A 16,020-nucleotide genomic window follows, 5' to 3' on the forward strand; every position below is an offset into this window, starting at 1 on the left:
TGTTTGTTACCTCATAACTCCGTCAGTTATAAACCGATTTGGAAAATTCTTTTTTATCTAAAAACATGCAAGTCACAGATGGGTTCCAAAGAAATTTTATCGAAAATCGTTTCTGTAGTTCAGTTTTTAAATAAAAATAACTAGTTTTGGCGACAACTGAAGTCACTTTTTTATAAAACGTAATCTTAAGGTCATCGTTTAAATTAAAAGTTTACATTTTAATCTGTCCTATAATATATTTATTCGTTAATAATGTATAAAAAACGCCCTTTTTAACCCATTTTTCCAAGATGATTAACCGAGCTGTCAAAACGTCAAGAAATAACAACTTTTTTTTATGCAACTTAGAATGGCAAACAAGCTGACGGCCCACATGATGGTAAGTGGTAACCGTCACCTATAGACATGAGCAGTACCGTGGATATAACAGAGTATACTGTTTCGTCAATGATACCCCCATGCGTTGCCATTCCTGAGGACTCAGGTGTTATTCCTCTGTACCCTGTAAATTCACTGCCATATCCCACCCTTCAAACCGAAACACAGCCATGCAAACACAACTGCTTCACGGTAGAAACACGAATGGGATAGAGGTGCCAAAGCAAACGACTTGTACAAAGTCTCCTACTGATTTAACATTTGTAATATTTATTATATAATAAACACAAGGAAAACAATTTTATAAACTGTGTATGTTTTGCTTATAAAACCCATCATATACTCATACAATTATCACATACAATTAATACATTTTTTACCAACTAATACAATATTCATCCGTTAACCCAACAACGACTCCACGTGCTTTATTAAATTACTGCTGACGTAACTTTAATTGTGGGTACATGTTTTGCTTTCAAACATAATATTGAGCAATGCTCATCCAATATGTACCCACTCATTAGATATGAAGTGAAAACGACCGGCCGACGAATTGATAATGCACACTGGAACGTTTTTATAGAAAGAATAGGCACTCTTAGAAACTAAAACTTCAAAGGGTAAAGGTTTAAAAGATATAGATAGCCACGGACTAATAGGTGCAAAATCTAGAAAACAATTAGAAACAACACGTACAAACTGATTTATCCACCTATATAGAAAGGTTTTTTTTATGGGTGAAAATGGTATGGTAACGGTAACCCCGCCTGCGCTAATAGGACACGCTGGCGGAGTACCAGTGAAGGGTGATAGATGAGAATGAAAACAGGCCAGTTAGCACATCATGATAAATTCATCAGGAATTAACCATGATAGTTTCCAGGGCGAATCGCGAGGAGTTTGACCTGGTTGGGTGTATTGCTAGCAATGGGATTCTCAGTCTCTATTACTAACAATCCCTTTCCCCCCCTATATAGAAAGGTTGATAATCAGTCTATTTGTGTTCTTAACTATATTATAACACAAGTAATAAAAAATAAACATGCCCAAAAAAGGCATAAATGAACAACAAAACTGAAATCAGTGTAAATGCCTTCAGAACACAAAATTATATGTAACACAGCATTTCCTCAAAATAGAAAAACTAGAGATTATGTGTCAGTTTTTTTTTTTTTTATTAATGATAATGAAATTGTGACCTCGCCTGCGCTAACAGTGTACGCTGACGGGGCACCAGCACGATGATTCCCAGTTGGAGGTCGACTAGATAGCGTATATTGCTAGCAATAGGAACATGATATCTTTCATGTGTTACCATTTCTGAGGAATATGGTCTTATGTACGTTGTAATTTCATTGTCACCACTCCCTTTCATAGGAGGGAATGGGATTGTTAGTATTGGGGATCTAACAGCCTATAACCTATCAGGCCGACCTCTACCCGGTGCCCCGTGCAAACTATCTTGATTAATTATTTATAAATTCTTCGCTATGGGCTAACTGACCTGCTTTCATCTTCATCTCTCACTGGTGCCCCGCCAGTGTATATCGATAGGCGAGGTTACCATTACATTATCATCTATTAAAAAAATCTCTGCAAATCTTACAGTACAATACAAGCTTATCATTTCTCATTCAATATTCACGGAATGACCGACTTTCCTCCAACGTAGTAGAGTTGTAAATGCCATTGTGACAATCTGAACCGTGCACTGTGACCTAGAACTTTACCATTGTAGTAAATGTAGTAAACAACTAGTCTATATTGGGACGTGCGGCTGGAAATCGATATCCCATATCGTCTATTCGGACAGTTAATTAATCAGTAAAAGAATGAACTAGGATATGACTTTAATTAATTTTAATGAAAGTCGTTTGCTTGGGTACCTTTGTCCCATTTGTGTTTCAATCGTGAAGCAGTTGTGTTTGCATGGCTGTTTCGGTTTGAAGGGTGGGATATGGCGTGAATTAACAGGGTATAGAAGAATAATACCCGAGTCCTCAGGAATGACAACGCATGGGGGGTATCATGGGTGAAACAGTATACTCTGTTATGTCCATGGTACTGCTCATGTCTATAGGCGACGGTTACCACTTTCCATCAGGTGGGCCGTCAGCTTGTTTACCATTCTAAGTTGAATAAAAAAAAAATACTCACAATCGTTACCAACGGTAAATATTACGATTTTAGGAACCAGTTCTACAAATCTGTTATCCGGTTTTTGCACTATTCACTGCCATAAACGTAAAAATAACTGTATATTTACGGTTTTTGTTCAACTTGATTCCTTGTACTGTGACTACTTTATTTGGTGATAAATTATCTATATGTATTGTACAATTTCATATTTTTTGTATTTTATAGAAAAATCGTTTGAAGTTAATGACGAGCATTACTGTCACATGGGAATAACAGGCTATAGAACAAACAGCACAAGATTTGGAAATATTTTTCAGTCATAGATTATACTACTATACTACTAAAAAACAATAGTAATACTTTGGGTATAACATAATTAAATTTTGTGCCCCATAAACAACCGATTTCAACTTTGATAAAATTTATATGAGACCAACTTGTAAATTATATATAATTTCGGATAAAAAAGAATTATCCAAATCGGTTTAAAAATGAGAGTGAAATTACAATCGAATTAAAAACCTCCTTGTTTTTGAAGTTGCTAGAAAATAGACTAGATTGAAAAATGTTTAAAACTATTTCATGACGATTGGAGAGTCCTTAATGCTTAAAGAGATGGGGTGGGATTAAAGGGATGTTAGCGACCTCATTACTAGCAATATACCCTGTTAGAGGTCGACCTCCTAACGGTTTCTCCTTAAAACCATACTGATTTATCCTTAATTCGTCAGGATGAGCTGGTACCCCGACAGCGAACACCGATAGGGTTTTTTTTATGGGTGAAAATGAAATGGTAACCCCGCCTGCGCTAACGGGATACGCTAACGGAGCACCAATGAAGGGTGATAGATGAGAATGAAAACAGACCAGTTAACCTATCTTGATGAATTCATCGGGAATTAACCATGATAGTTTCCAGGGGCAACCGCAAGAAGGTCGACCTGGTTGGGTTATTGCTAGCAATGGGATTCTCATGGGATTCCCTAGATAGGATTCCCATTCCATTATCACATATTTAAAAATTTCCAAGAGGTCAGCAAACAAATTTACTTTCACATTACATACGTAAAGAGTCTGTAGATATTTGTATAAATGGAAGTAGCTGTTGAAAAATTAAATAAACAGTGTTATTTAGAAGCTCCACTGCAGTGACGAGTGACCTCATATCAGCTAACAGTGGGCCAAGGTTGAGCGCGCTTGTTGCAAATTCGTTTTCTCAACAGTGTCCAAAAATTATGGATATAACGACGCTATACCTAATAGATTTAGTGATTGCGTAAATTTTTTTCGTTATCGAAAAAGTTTCACGGTTACTATGAGCACCGTCGGTCTGCATATGAACAGCTATATAAGCGTATTAAAAAGGCGGTCGGTTGGGCCGTGCCTACCACAGAATCGGCTGGTGCCAATACAGTGCCATAATGCGCAGAGATACATCTGAGTGTACATACTGCACCCATTTTAAAGGAACTTCTTTAACTACATTTTTAATTTCACTTGAATTATTCAATTACCATTGTGTAGCAGTATCATGGGCGAAATGGTACTCTGTTATGTCCATGGTACTGCTCATGTCTATAGGCGACGGTTACCACTTTCCATCAGGTGGGCAGTCAGCTTGTTTGTCATTCTAAGCTGTATAAAAAAAAATCTTTAAGTTTCTGCTGCAACAAAGAGTTAAATAAATAAGTAATACTGTTTCGCCCATAATACCCCTCATGCATTGCCATTACTGAGGACTAAGATGGTATGCCTCTGTATTCTGCAAATTCACTGCCATATCACACCCTTCAAACTGAAACACAGCGATGCAAACAAAACTGCCTCACGGTTGAAAAACGAATGGAACAGAGGTTGTCAAGCAAACGACTTTTGTACAAAGTCTCCTTCTGGTAAATACCGGTACTTACATTCAAATTGAAAAATTGGTACAATGGAAAAAGACAAAATACTTTCATAGTTAAAATATGTTTATGATACACTTTACGTTTTTATGAATAAAGGGGTTTAAACTATACCTATGAAATTTCGTATACATGTATTATATAGAATGTGGAAGGATACAGCCTATTTTTGATCCTGGTCAGTGACCTTACTCCGATCACGTGGAAGAAGTCGCGAACAAACACTAGTAATTAAATAAATGTCTAAAAAATTGGTATAAACTTCGCATCGAATACAAAACCAAATAAAACAGCGATATTTATTATATAATATCAATAATAAGCGATCCTTAAACTGTCAATTCATTACAATAACGTCAAACGACGGTCGTTAACATAAACGGATACGACCCGCGTGGCCGGAATCCCTTCCGGTTTAAAGATAAACTGACCTTTCTTTCAATTACGAATGTCCGTATAAACATATTTTGATATATCTGTTGCATATATAATTCATTATTATACACATTTTACTTCAACAATATAGAAAATCCACCGTGTGGTCCCGGGATAGTATAGGCCATCCCTTCCTTTCCCGTGGGTGTCGTAAGAGACGACTAAGAGAGGGTGAGGGATAAGCAGCAGCATCCTTCTTAAAACATCTCTCAAGCCTTTTTTTTATCGTGGGGAAATGTCTCATGAAGACCCATATGCCCCGGGGGAGGCGTATGGGTACTGACGGACTCCAACCGGCTTAAACCACCACGGCATCCCTCGCAGCGCCAAAGTGTTGGGGACCCGGGTTCCCTTTCGAAATCCACCGAGAACATCTCTCAAGCCTAGCTGCGGTTGCCAATCCGCCTGTCAAGCGTGACAACTACTGGGCAAAACCCCCCGAGTGGGACGCTTATGTTTAGCAGTGGACAGTCAAAGGCTGATACGATAATGATGAATATAGCAAATATTTATTTTCACATTATAAAATCTAAGCACTTTAATAGAAATAGTGTGATTAGAGAGTAGTGTAGATTAAAAATTATGTAGTGCCAAAAACGAAAAAGATTTATCTTTCACGAATGATATATGTATCGGTAGGGACCGCCCTAGACAGATGTGTGTTGGCCATATATGTAAGCAAGCTAGGTAACGTGGTAAAAAAGGTCCAAGTTAAAAGTTTAGTAAACTAAAAGAAAACAATAGTTTTGACCGAGTAAAGACACTAGACTGAAATTATAAAAATAATCCCTCTTTTACATCCTGTATAAGCCTTCGACATACGCCGAGATAATACTGTTCACGAACACGACTCAGTAACTATTTACGCATCACGAATCGCTTTATCATCATACAATCACACATACATAAATTTTGGTTACTGCGTCATTATTTATATAATGTTTGGGTATTCCATCTTTCTTTACATATTTAAAAAAGAAGCACCTATTCCATACGACTGACTTTTACCCGCAGCCTGATTTTAATGATTACTTTTTCATAAATTAATAATTTTGTCAAGATAGAAATCTTTTTTTTTTTATTCGTGGAATAAAATCTTACATTACAAAAGTCGAATACAAATGTACATTATCATTAAATCGTCTTTTTTAATCTTTTTTTATTCTTCTAAAAATATTGTTTACTTTATAATAAAAAAGGTATATTAGTTAATATTTATTTATAATAATAGATAATAATAACCTTATCACTGATATTGTGTGAGTCACATAAAAATTTATACATAAATACATAATATGACTCTTAAACAGATGCTAATCTTAGAAAGACGTGGCTTATAAATTTATAAAATATGTCTTTGTCTCGTATTATGAGCAAATAAATTTAATTTCACTAAACAATCAACTTTTGCACCCAAAAAAAAAAATCGTACACTAAACACACTTAAACCATGAAATGTCTCATAGATACATCAGATTTGATTATTTGAGGGAAAATATTTAAACACGCACGAGATACAGTCTATCTATCGTGTGTACAGGTAGATTTTGCTTCGTTTATAAGCAGTATTTTGCACAGCAATGAAAAATGGCATCTTCAATCAATTGTAAAAGGAATTGTCAAAACTCATTCAGAATTGACAATCATCTTTGTAAACTTTGACAAATAAAATAACAGTCGGAGATTATAATTATCCTGTTATCAGTTTATCTCTGTTTGAAGAACAGACAACTGGTGTTTTTTGACTGTGGCTTCCATTAGCATTTATTATTGTTACAATTCTAACACATTCATTTTCAGTAATATTTTAAATTAGTAAGGAATTTTACATAGTATTTTTTATTACAAATAATTTTTTGAAATTAAGAAAATAAAATTTAAAAATTGTAATTGCACATTTGAAACACCATTTTAGCACTTTTTAATTAATTAGTTAAGTAAACAATTTAGCACACATACACACAATAAAAATTATAAAATAACTATTGAAGTACCTAGTAAGGTGATAATAAACTTTAAAGGTATTCCTGTATAGACACAATCAATATAAAAATCATTCTAAAAATGTATTCATTTTAATTGCATTTATTTTTATTTTCTTCAACTTTATTTATATATTTATTTCAATTTAATTCTAATATTTGGGCAGAAGGCTCACATGGAAAGAGTATATAAAAATAAAAAAGGAACATTGTAATAAAAGTTTAGAGATATGTACTGGTTAATGGGCAGACAAACTTCAAAATAAGCCTTGAAAATAAACTTCTTATTAAAAATTATTATTATTTGATAATAATAAAGGACTCGTCGCATATAGAAAAACAAAAATCTAGTATGCTTAGTGAAATATGAACATGTCAAGAATTATATTTTCCATATTGGTAAAAAATACTTCTATCTTGCCTACCTCATTAAGAATTACAGTAATGATTATATGCTTTCTTGTTACTTTTAAATACTTGTTTAAATTTAATAAATGTATTGAAATTGTATATTTAATAAATAGTGGTACACCTTACCGTAAATTGATGCATCTTGCCTTAAGTACAATTTCCTCAACTGACACTAAATTTACAATTTATTAATTCTGTACATAAAATTTCAAATCATATTTTTTTAAAATAGAATATGAACTGTTCTAAGTACAATTAATGCAAAACAACATCTCGGTTCAACAATGTTAATAAAAATAAATAACTGTAATAACTGTATAGAAGAACAAGTTGACATCTCAGAATCAAGGAAAACGCTTTGCAGGGTCATAGAAGTTTTTATAAAATTAAAAAAAAAAATGCCAACTCTCAGTAGTTAAAGTCCTTCACGGTTGTTAACATTATTGTTAGATAACAATAAACATATTATAGTTAAAATGTGAGTAGTTATCTTCATGGAATCAATTTTCATCAGTATTGTTGTTTTTCACATTATTTAGGGGTCAACATGGTATGTTTTTGGTTTTAATTCTGATACTGACTCTATTATAAGCTTATCACATCATATCTTCAAACACTCATATTCTTTTTCACAGAGTCCATCCATGTTTTTGAATCTTTTTCTTCCTTTATACTCCCATCCATCCACTTTCAAACTTGTCTTTCTTTTTTACAATTCTCATCTCAGAACATTTTCCATACTTATTTAACAATGTGTTTTTATGTGTTATTTTTCTTGCAAATTTAATTAAATATGTATTTACTCATGCAAAAAAATATATATATATAAGAATATACAAGATACTTATGATGCTCTTTAATAGTTTAGGAAGTATTTTGAGATAGGCAGGTATTTAATGCAAATAAAATATATGTACATAAAGGACAAAATCACAAGGTTCAATAAAATATTGACATTAAGCAAGCAATGAGGAAAATACGAGAGGTTCATGATGGCAATAAAACAATTACATTAACTATTTCTGTAGCTCTTCTATCATTTGTTCTAATTTAAAACTTTCTGGCTATTTGACTAGAACTATTTTAATTCTGCTAACATTAGTATATGTATATATTTATATGTATTTACCACTTTGTACAAAAGTTGTTTAATTGAGTACCTCATCCCATTCAAGTTTCAACTGTAAAGCACTTATCTTTGCATGGCTGTTTCAGTTTGAAGGGTGGGATACGGCAATGAATTTACGGCCTAACACCTTAGTCTTCAGAAATGGCAATGCATAGGGGGTTACATAGGTGAAACAGTATACTCTGTTATGTCTATGGTACTACTCATATCTATAGGTGACAGTTACCACTTTTTATTAGGTATGTCACTTGTTTGCCATTCTAAGTCATAAGAAAAAATGTGTGTGACTGCCAACACTAAAAGAGTGACCATCACTATTACTATCAAAAGTCCCAATCCTCTATACTTATATAGAGTAGAAATATATATAATAGAAGATATATAGAATTATGAACATGCATATAAGTACAAATTATAGTAAGTTTCTTCTGAACAACAGTAGTGTTTGGCTCTAACTTTATATATATTGTCATAGTCGTAGAATATTGATGGATATATATATATATATATGTAATCTTTGTCAGATCCGTCAGTATTCTACGACTATGACGATATATTATGGCAATGACATATGACACCAACTAGACTTTGCACTATTGTCTATTACATATTAGTAGGCTTAATAACGTTTTTTTCAGTATTGTACTTTCTTTATATACCATATTTAACTAATTAATTTTATATAAAAAGTTTTTTTTCTCTTCATATGGCTCGGTACAGAGTGTGTCAATCAAAAATAAAGATTGGGAAAGTGCATTTTTGTAAAGGGAGTTTTGGATGACAAAATTTAAGAGTTCCGAAAAGTTGAATAATAAATATTTTAGGTGAAGGACAGGTAGTTGTTAAGTATGTTGATCAAGGTGAGAATTGTAGACTTGTGTATACACACCAGATCTAGAAATTCTCAAAAAAAGGAAACTTTATTTACATTTGTCGCCCAATCACATGGAATCAAATCAGTTTCCCCAATTTAAATTCAAAATTAGAATCATATAGTTTTAAGTTTAAATAAGTATTAAATAAAAAAATGCAATGAACAAAAAATAAACCTACAATGAGTTCACAGTATTTATTAGACTTCTTGTAACAACTTATCTACTTTTTATTAAGTGTGATAAACAAAATTATAGAGACAAAAAAATCTGTTAGTTTTTGTAAAATTAAAATGTAAAATTTATATTTGTGTGAAAAGATTTTAGTATTATCGCTAGATCACTTATGTAGTAACTTGAGAGAAAGACTATATTGAATGGTCTTGAGCAACCTGCATCCACTGACTTTCTGTAACATGTTGCAGATTATTACTCCGACTCATGGGGATGTTATATTCTATTACACTCTGTTCACCGATGGGATTATTGAGTATATATATAACCCATACCCGAGGGTATGCAGTGATCTAAGTAATTAATATAATTTGTTCCTTACTGATAATATACAGCGATGACCTTTTTCACTTGATAACAAGTTTTATTCTCACAAAATAGTTTAAATTCATCTGAGGTACACAACTTGATGCACATATTTCAAGTTAACCTAACATAACATTTCAATGTAAACATAACTTACACAGTATAAACAGAAATAGGAACTGCAGTAGCACCGTCACAATTCAATAGTATTATAACACAATCTTCTACTTTAATTTCTACATTAGCAATACTTTTTGTAGATACTTAGGTATAACCTGTTATCATTATCAAATGCAGATAACATTTATCATATCAATATATGGCACAAAGAATCTCGAACTTATACACTTGACGTCATAAAACAACTACACAATCTGTGAATAAACAACCGATTTGGCGTATTTTCGCCACACGACTACAGTTTAGTTTTACAAATGACAGAAACTAAGCGACTTCTATCTAAGTACGTTCACTACGTAATTATTCAAAAGTGCACTTGAATGGAGGTGAAGGTCTAAGGATGCTGATACAGCGCGTGAATTGCCTAGATCTATTTACTACATAGAAAGTTAATGACAAGCAGAATTTGGAGCAAAGAAAACTTACCAAGTGGCAATGATTGACTTGTATTATCAATTCTTTTTTTTTTTTTCAATTATTTATGTAATATATTACACATTATATTATTATCACGTCACACAGCACGAAATCACTATCTACAATATAATAATTTTGTTCAAATCGCGTCTAAACAAAACACTTTTTGACGAATTGACAAATTGTGACTGAAATCAACATGTCCTCCAACTGGACTTCCGTACAAATGAATTTGATTATAATTTTAGTATTCTATTACAACATAGAATATACAAAGAGTGACTATAAAAGTTTAAATAGTTGATTTACATTAATAATAAAATTTATTGAATTATAATAAATTTCAAATAATGTAATTGAATTACTATTGTTACTCTATTTGTAACTATAGAATGTAAAATATTACGTTTATAATTTTATATCTTACTATTACTGATAATACTAGCATTAATAAATTATAGTTTTTTTTTATCAAAAAGTAATAAAATTAATAATTTTTATAATTTATTACACTAAAAATTTATTTTCCTAAATTGATCTATCTATTTTCTCTTATTCTCTCTCTCTCTCTCTCTCTCATTAAAATTTCATTTGTCTTGACATTTCATTATTTTTCATTTCGCTCCCACATCAACCACTTTATAGAGATCTTAGTATTTTTACTATTTGTAGTTCAGAGATGGAACTAGCTTTTCTTCTTTGTCTTGCGAGTGGTAATCACTATGCCAAAATAATTAATGTAGCACCACTTACGGATCAGCATGTCGTAAAAAGCAAAGGATCTACCATGAAATGTTTTCTAAAATTTCGAGACTGATCAAAACACAAATTTCATGTTAAAAATACACGTTACATAGCGTTTAAAAATATTAAAATGTCGCTTATTATTTGTTTGTATTTACCCTAATAGGAGATAAGCGATGCAGATATATATATGTATGTACGTATGTTAAAATATTTGTTCCTTTGGATTTTTATGGTAAGATTTAAATTTGAAATTGAGTTTCAAAATTCGGATTTCAATTTATGGTAGATTCCGAGGTACTGGAGTCGATTCTGGGGCGCTATCTTTGTATATTTTTTTTTTTTTTTTTTTTTTTTTTATGGGTGAAAATGGTATGGTAACCCCTCCTGCGCTAATGGGATACGCTGGCGGAGCACCAGTGAAGGGTGATAGATGAGAATGAAAACAGGCCAGTTAGCCCATCATGATAAATTCATTAGGAATTAACCATGATAGTTTCCAGGGGGAACCGCGAGGAGGTCGACCTGGATGGGTATATTGCTAGTAATGGACTTCTCAGTCTCCATTACTAACAATCCCTTTCCCCCATCTTTGTATATTTATTTTCATAATAAAAATTTCAATTTGATATTATAGCAAAATTTTTATTCTAAGGACCAATATAAACAAACTATCTACTAAGCTTAAGTCAAAATTATTTATGATGGTTCGTAAAACAGTAGTTTAGCGAAATTATAAAATTAACATATTAGAATAGGAGATAAATTTAGAATACGGCGTCTCAGAAATGTTCTCTCTGTCCATAATCTATGCAGAATGTAGTCTGCTGTCACCAGTAATTTTTTTTTTTCTTTTGTGGCGTTCACCCCGATATTACGGTATTTTGCCCCCAGTAATTTGACTAGAACTTGTTATCAGTCAGTCATTCATTATATACTCTTTATCATTGACAGCAAAAAATACAATTTTAAGATTTTTTTGATTGAGGTGGAAAAGGCGGGAAACTCGAATAAGAACAAGCGGGTTTTTTAAATTTTTTTTATTAATTTATTAAAACTATCTCTATCAATTCTTATTATTGAATAAAATATTATATTTTCACTAAATTCAGCGACAGTAATATAATTAGCATTCATGGGGAAGCGCAGTTGTAGAAAAAGGAAAAAAAAAGATGACGATTCAGGTGATGTAGACCATGAACCTTGTAATGACAAGGATATATATTCGGAAGATACTTCTACTGACTCAGAATCTGAAATTGATAAGGCCGATAAGTATAAACCTTACTACGTCACAGATTATATTAGAAGATATCCCGAGGAATCCCCTGGGACAGAATTTGTTGTCTTTGTAGAATCCTCAGATAGTCAGAAAACCATTGGATCCAGAGACTTGCTCTCACTCTCCTCCTGTTTAAAACGATTTAATAAAGGGGTAACTTATCTTAGATCTATAAATAAATTCAAAATCGGAGTATACTTTCAAAAGCCAGACTTAGCCAATGCTTTTTTAAATAATAAAACTTTTTTAAATGACTACCATTTTAAGGCCAGTATTCCTGCTTCTTCAACAGAAGTTACAGGCGTTATTAGAAATGTACCTACAAATATATCTAATAAAAAAATATATACTATGATATCGAGTTCTAAGAAAATTATTGCTATTAAAAGAATTTTAAGAAAAAATACCTTGACTCATGGATATGTGTTACAGCCAACTCTAACCGTGACAATTACTTTTGCTGCATCTGTATTACCTGAATATCTGGATATTGGAGGTTGGCGCCACAATGTCACTCCATATATACCACCAGTTAAACAATGCTACCGGTGCTTGAGGTATGGACATTTAGCTAAATTCTGTAAGAATTCTGAGCGTTGCAGCATCTGCAAAGGTGAGCATAATTATAAAACTTGTACAACTGGAATGGAAAACGCTATTTGTGTACACTGCAATGGAAATCACACAAGTGTATCACCGCAATGCCCTGTTAAACAAAAGAAAATTGCTGAAAATAGATCTAAATTCAGACCTGCTTCTTTTGGAGATATACTTAGCACTGAAATATTTCCTAAACTGGGTAACAAACCTAAAAAAAATGTAGACCTAATTTCAATTCTAAATTCTGATAACAAGAGTTTATCACTTTTAATAGAAAGCATAATCAAACTTATTTCACTACATAACACAAAGAACACATCTATTAACACTAAAAGTGTTTTGAATGTGTTATATGATACTTTTGGTAATACACCTATTTCACAAAATTCAATCGAGACCAATTAACTATCATACAGTGGAACGCTCAGAGCCTACTGAGCAATCGACATATTTTTACACAATTTTTAAATGAACATCATATTCACATTGCTCTCATCTCAGAAACTTGGCTAAAACCACATTACAAATTAAAAATTAAAGATTATTGTATAGAACGAAATGATTGTGGTAATAACCACAATGGAGTAGCGATTATTATACATAATAGTATTAGATATAAAAAACTTCACTCTTTTTTCGACAATTCTTTGCAAACTATAGCTATTAGTATTGAAGTTAATAATTCTTGGTATTCAGTTGCCAGTATTTACTGTCCTACCAATAGTACACCTAGTTTTACTAAAGCCAAATTTAAGTTCTTTTTGGAGTCTCTTCCTAAACCCACTATCATATCTGGAGATTTAAATGCACATCATACTATGTGGGGTTGTACCTCCACTAATACAAGAGGTAAAGACATTCTTGATTGTTTAGATGAATGTAATTTGGTACTATTAAATGATAAGCAAGTTATTACTGTTGGCTCTCATATTTGGAGACCCAATGGCCTTGATTTAACTATGGTATCCCCATCCATATCATTAAAATGCGAGTGGTCGGTTCATGATGATCCGTTAGGAAGTTATCACCTGCCGACTTTTACTAAAATAAACACAAAGAACTCTTCATCAACTCCGTCAGGTGAACAACATGCTCCTATAGATGAAGTTAATAAACTTTTGTTAAATCGTATAAACCTACGTCTCGTTAATTGGGATCTTTATTCTGAAACTGTTAATCGATTACTTTTGGATTTCGAGTATGATGTCAATGAACCCTTAAACAATTACAATAGGTTCTGTAAAATTATTTTGACAGCTGTGGAACGTTCCGTTCCACGTAGGAACTTATCAAATAGCGGTGCAAATACTTCAAAGAGGCACAAACATATTGCAGTACCTTGGTGGAATAACAGGTGTGCGACAGCTGTCAATGATAGTAAAGCGGCTTACCTTAGGTTTAAACAAAATCCAACTCTCGATAATTACATAAATTTTAAAAGAGTTCAAGCTGTTAAAAAGTTAGTAATTAAGCAAGTAAGACAACAGGGGTGGCAGGAATTTTGTTCCAAATTTAATAGATTAACACCAATTTCCACTGTTTGGCAAAATATGAGAAAACTAAATTCAAAACATCGTCAAAATCATTTTAAAGATATATCATGGGTCAATGATTTTTTACGCAAATATACTCCTGATTTTGTACACTCACCTTTTGATGACAAACAGTTTAATTCTGTTAATTCATGCCCAAAATTTCTCACTGACCCATTCTCAATTGATGAAATATCCAGTGCAGTAAAATCTAGAAAAGATACAGCTAGTGGCCTTGATCGCTTAACATACAATATGTTTCGATTGCTGAATAAAATAAACCTTACTAAACTCTTACAAATTTTTAACGATTTATGGAAGGACTGTATTATCCCACCAGAATGGAAAATGGATTGTTTGATTCCAGTAATTAAACCCGGTAAAGATCCTACAAATTTCGACTCCTATAGACCTATAACATTGACGTCCTGTGCAGGCAAATTATTCGAACAATTAATTAAACAGCGTTTAGAGTTCTTTATTGAAAGTAATAGTATATTACCATCGAATCAATTTGGTTTTCGCCGTGGATATTCAGCGCGCGAAAGTTTAGCGAACTTCTATGTCGACCTTAGTACTGCTTTGAATAACGATGAATATGTTCTATCTGTTTTTTTAGATGTCGTAGGAGCTTTTAACAATGTAAATTTAACAGTTCTATCTTCGATTCTATCCTCATTTCTTCCAATGAAACTTATCGAATGGATTTATAATTTTCTTAGTAATAGAGAAGTGTATGTTAAAGTAAATAGTAAATTAATAGGACCTAGGTTAAGCTCTAAAGGAGTATGTCAAGGTGGTATTCTAAGCCCGCTACTATATATTTTATATATCTATAAACTTAATTCAATTTTAGGAAACAGTGTGAACAACTTGCAATTTGCCGATGATTTATTAATTTATATAAAAGGAAAGAATATTATTGATATGCAATTAGTGTTAAATGAGTCATTAAAAAGACTTGAGAAATATTTTTCTCTTCTTTCCCTCGATATTAGTTTAACCAAAAGTAAAGTAGTTGTTTTTCATCAAGTTCATAAATATGTTCCATTAATAAATATTATATATAATAATCAAACTCTTCCAACAGACTGTAGCGTTAAATTTCTGGGGGTAATTTTTCATCAAAATTTAAAATGGGATCTATACGTTGATTGCTTAGTAGATCGTGCTTTAAGAGCCACTAATATAATAAGATCTGTAATTGGTCGTAACTGGGGAGCTGATCCTAAAATTATCCTTTTACTTTACAAATCTCTTGTTAGAAGTAATTTTGATTACGCTTTCTTTTGTTATGCCTCAGAACATAAATTAGTAGAAAAACTCGAAAAAATTCAAAATATGAATTTAAGACTTATTTTAGGTGCTATGTATACTTCTCCAATTATCTCAATGCAAGTAGAATGTAATTTGCCTCCTATCCTTCTTCGTTTCGAATACCTAAAACTCAAATTTCTCTTCAAAGTTTTTTC

At 32.3% G+C, this 16,020-nt stretch overlaps 1 protein-coding gene and 1 long non-coding RNA gene across 7 annotated transcripts in view; both read right to left on the minus strand.

Moving 5' to 3' along the window:
- Window positions 1-10,634, minus strand: part of LOC113522144 (epsin-2) — a 45,250-nt gene extending 34,616 nt beyond the window's left edge. For 2 of the 6 annotated variants that reach the window (XM_052903332.1, XM_052903336.1), the window contains exon 1: window positions 10,400-10,634. The gene's annotated coding sequence lies outside the window, so the exon portion shown is untranslated. Of the gene's footprint in view, window positions 1-9,809; window positions 10,213-10,399 lie in introns of those variants that run through there. The other 4 variants (XM_052903331.1, XM_052903334.1, XM_052903337.1 and 1 more) reach the window with 3 other exon arrangements.
- Window positions 10,635-12,143: 1,509 nt separating this feature from the next.
- On the minus strand, window positions 12,144-14,362 carry LOC128202566 (uncharacterized). The gene is made up of 3 exons (XR_008253858.1): window positions 14,157-14,362; window positions 12,824-13,021; window positions 12,144-12,387 (listed from the first exon to the last, which is right to left on the minus strand). It is a non-coding gene; the product is annotated as an uncharacterized LOC128202566 (long non-coding RNA).
- Window positions 14,363-16,020: the final 1,658 nt, after the last annotated feature.

The sequence above is a fragment of the Galleria mellonella genome, unplaced genomic scaffold (assembly GCF_026898425.1).
Source record: "Galleria mellonella isolate WM207_F2 unplaced genomic scaffold, CSIRO_AGI_GalMel_v1 utg139, whole genome shotgun sequence".
NCBI lineage: Eukaryota > Metazoa > Arthropoda > Insecta > Lepidoptera > Pyralidae > Galleria > Galleria mellonella.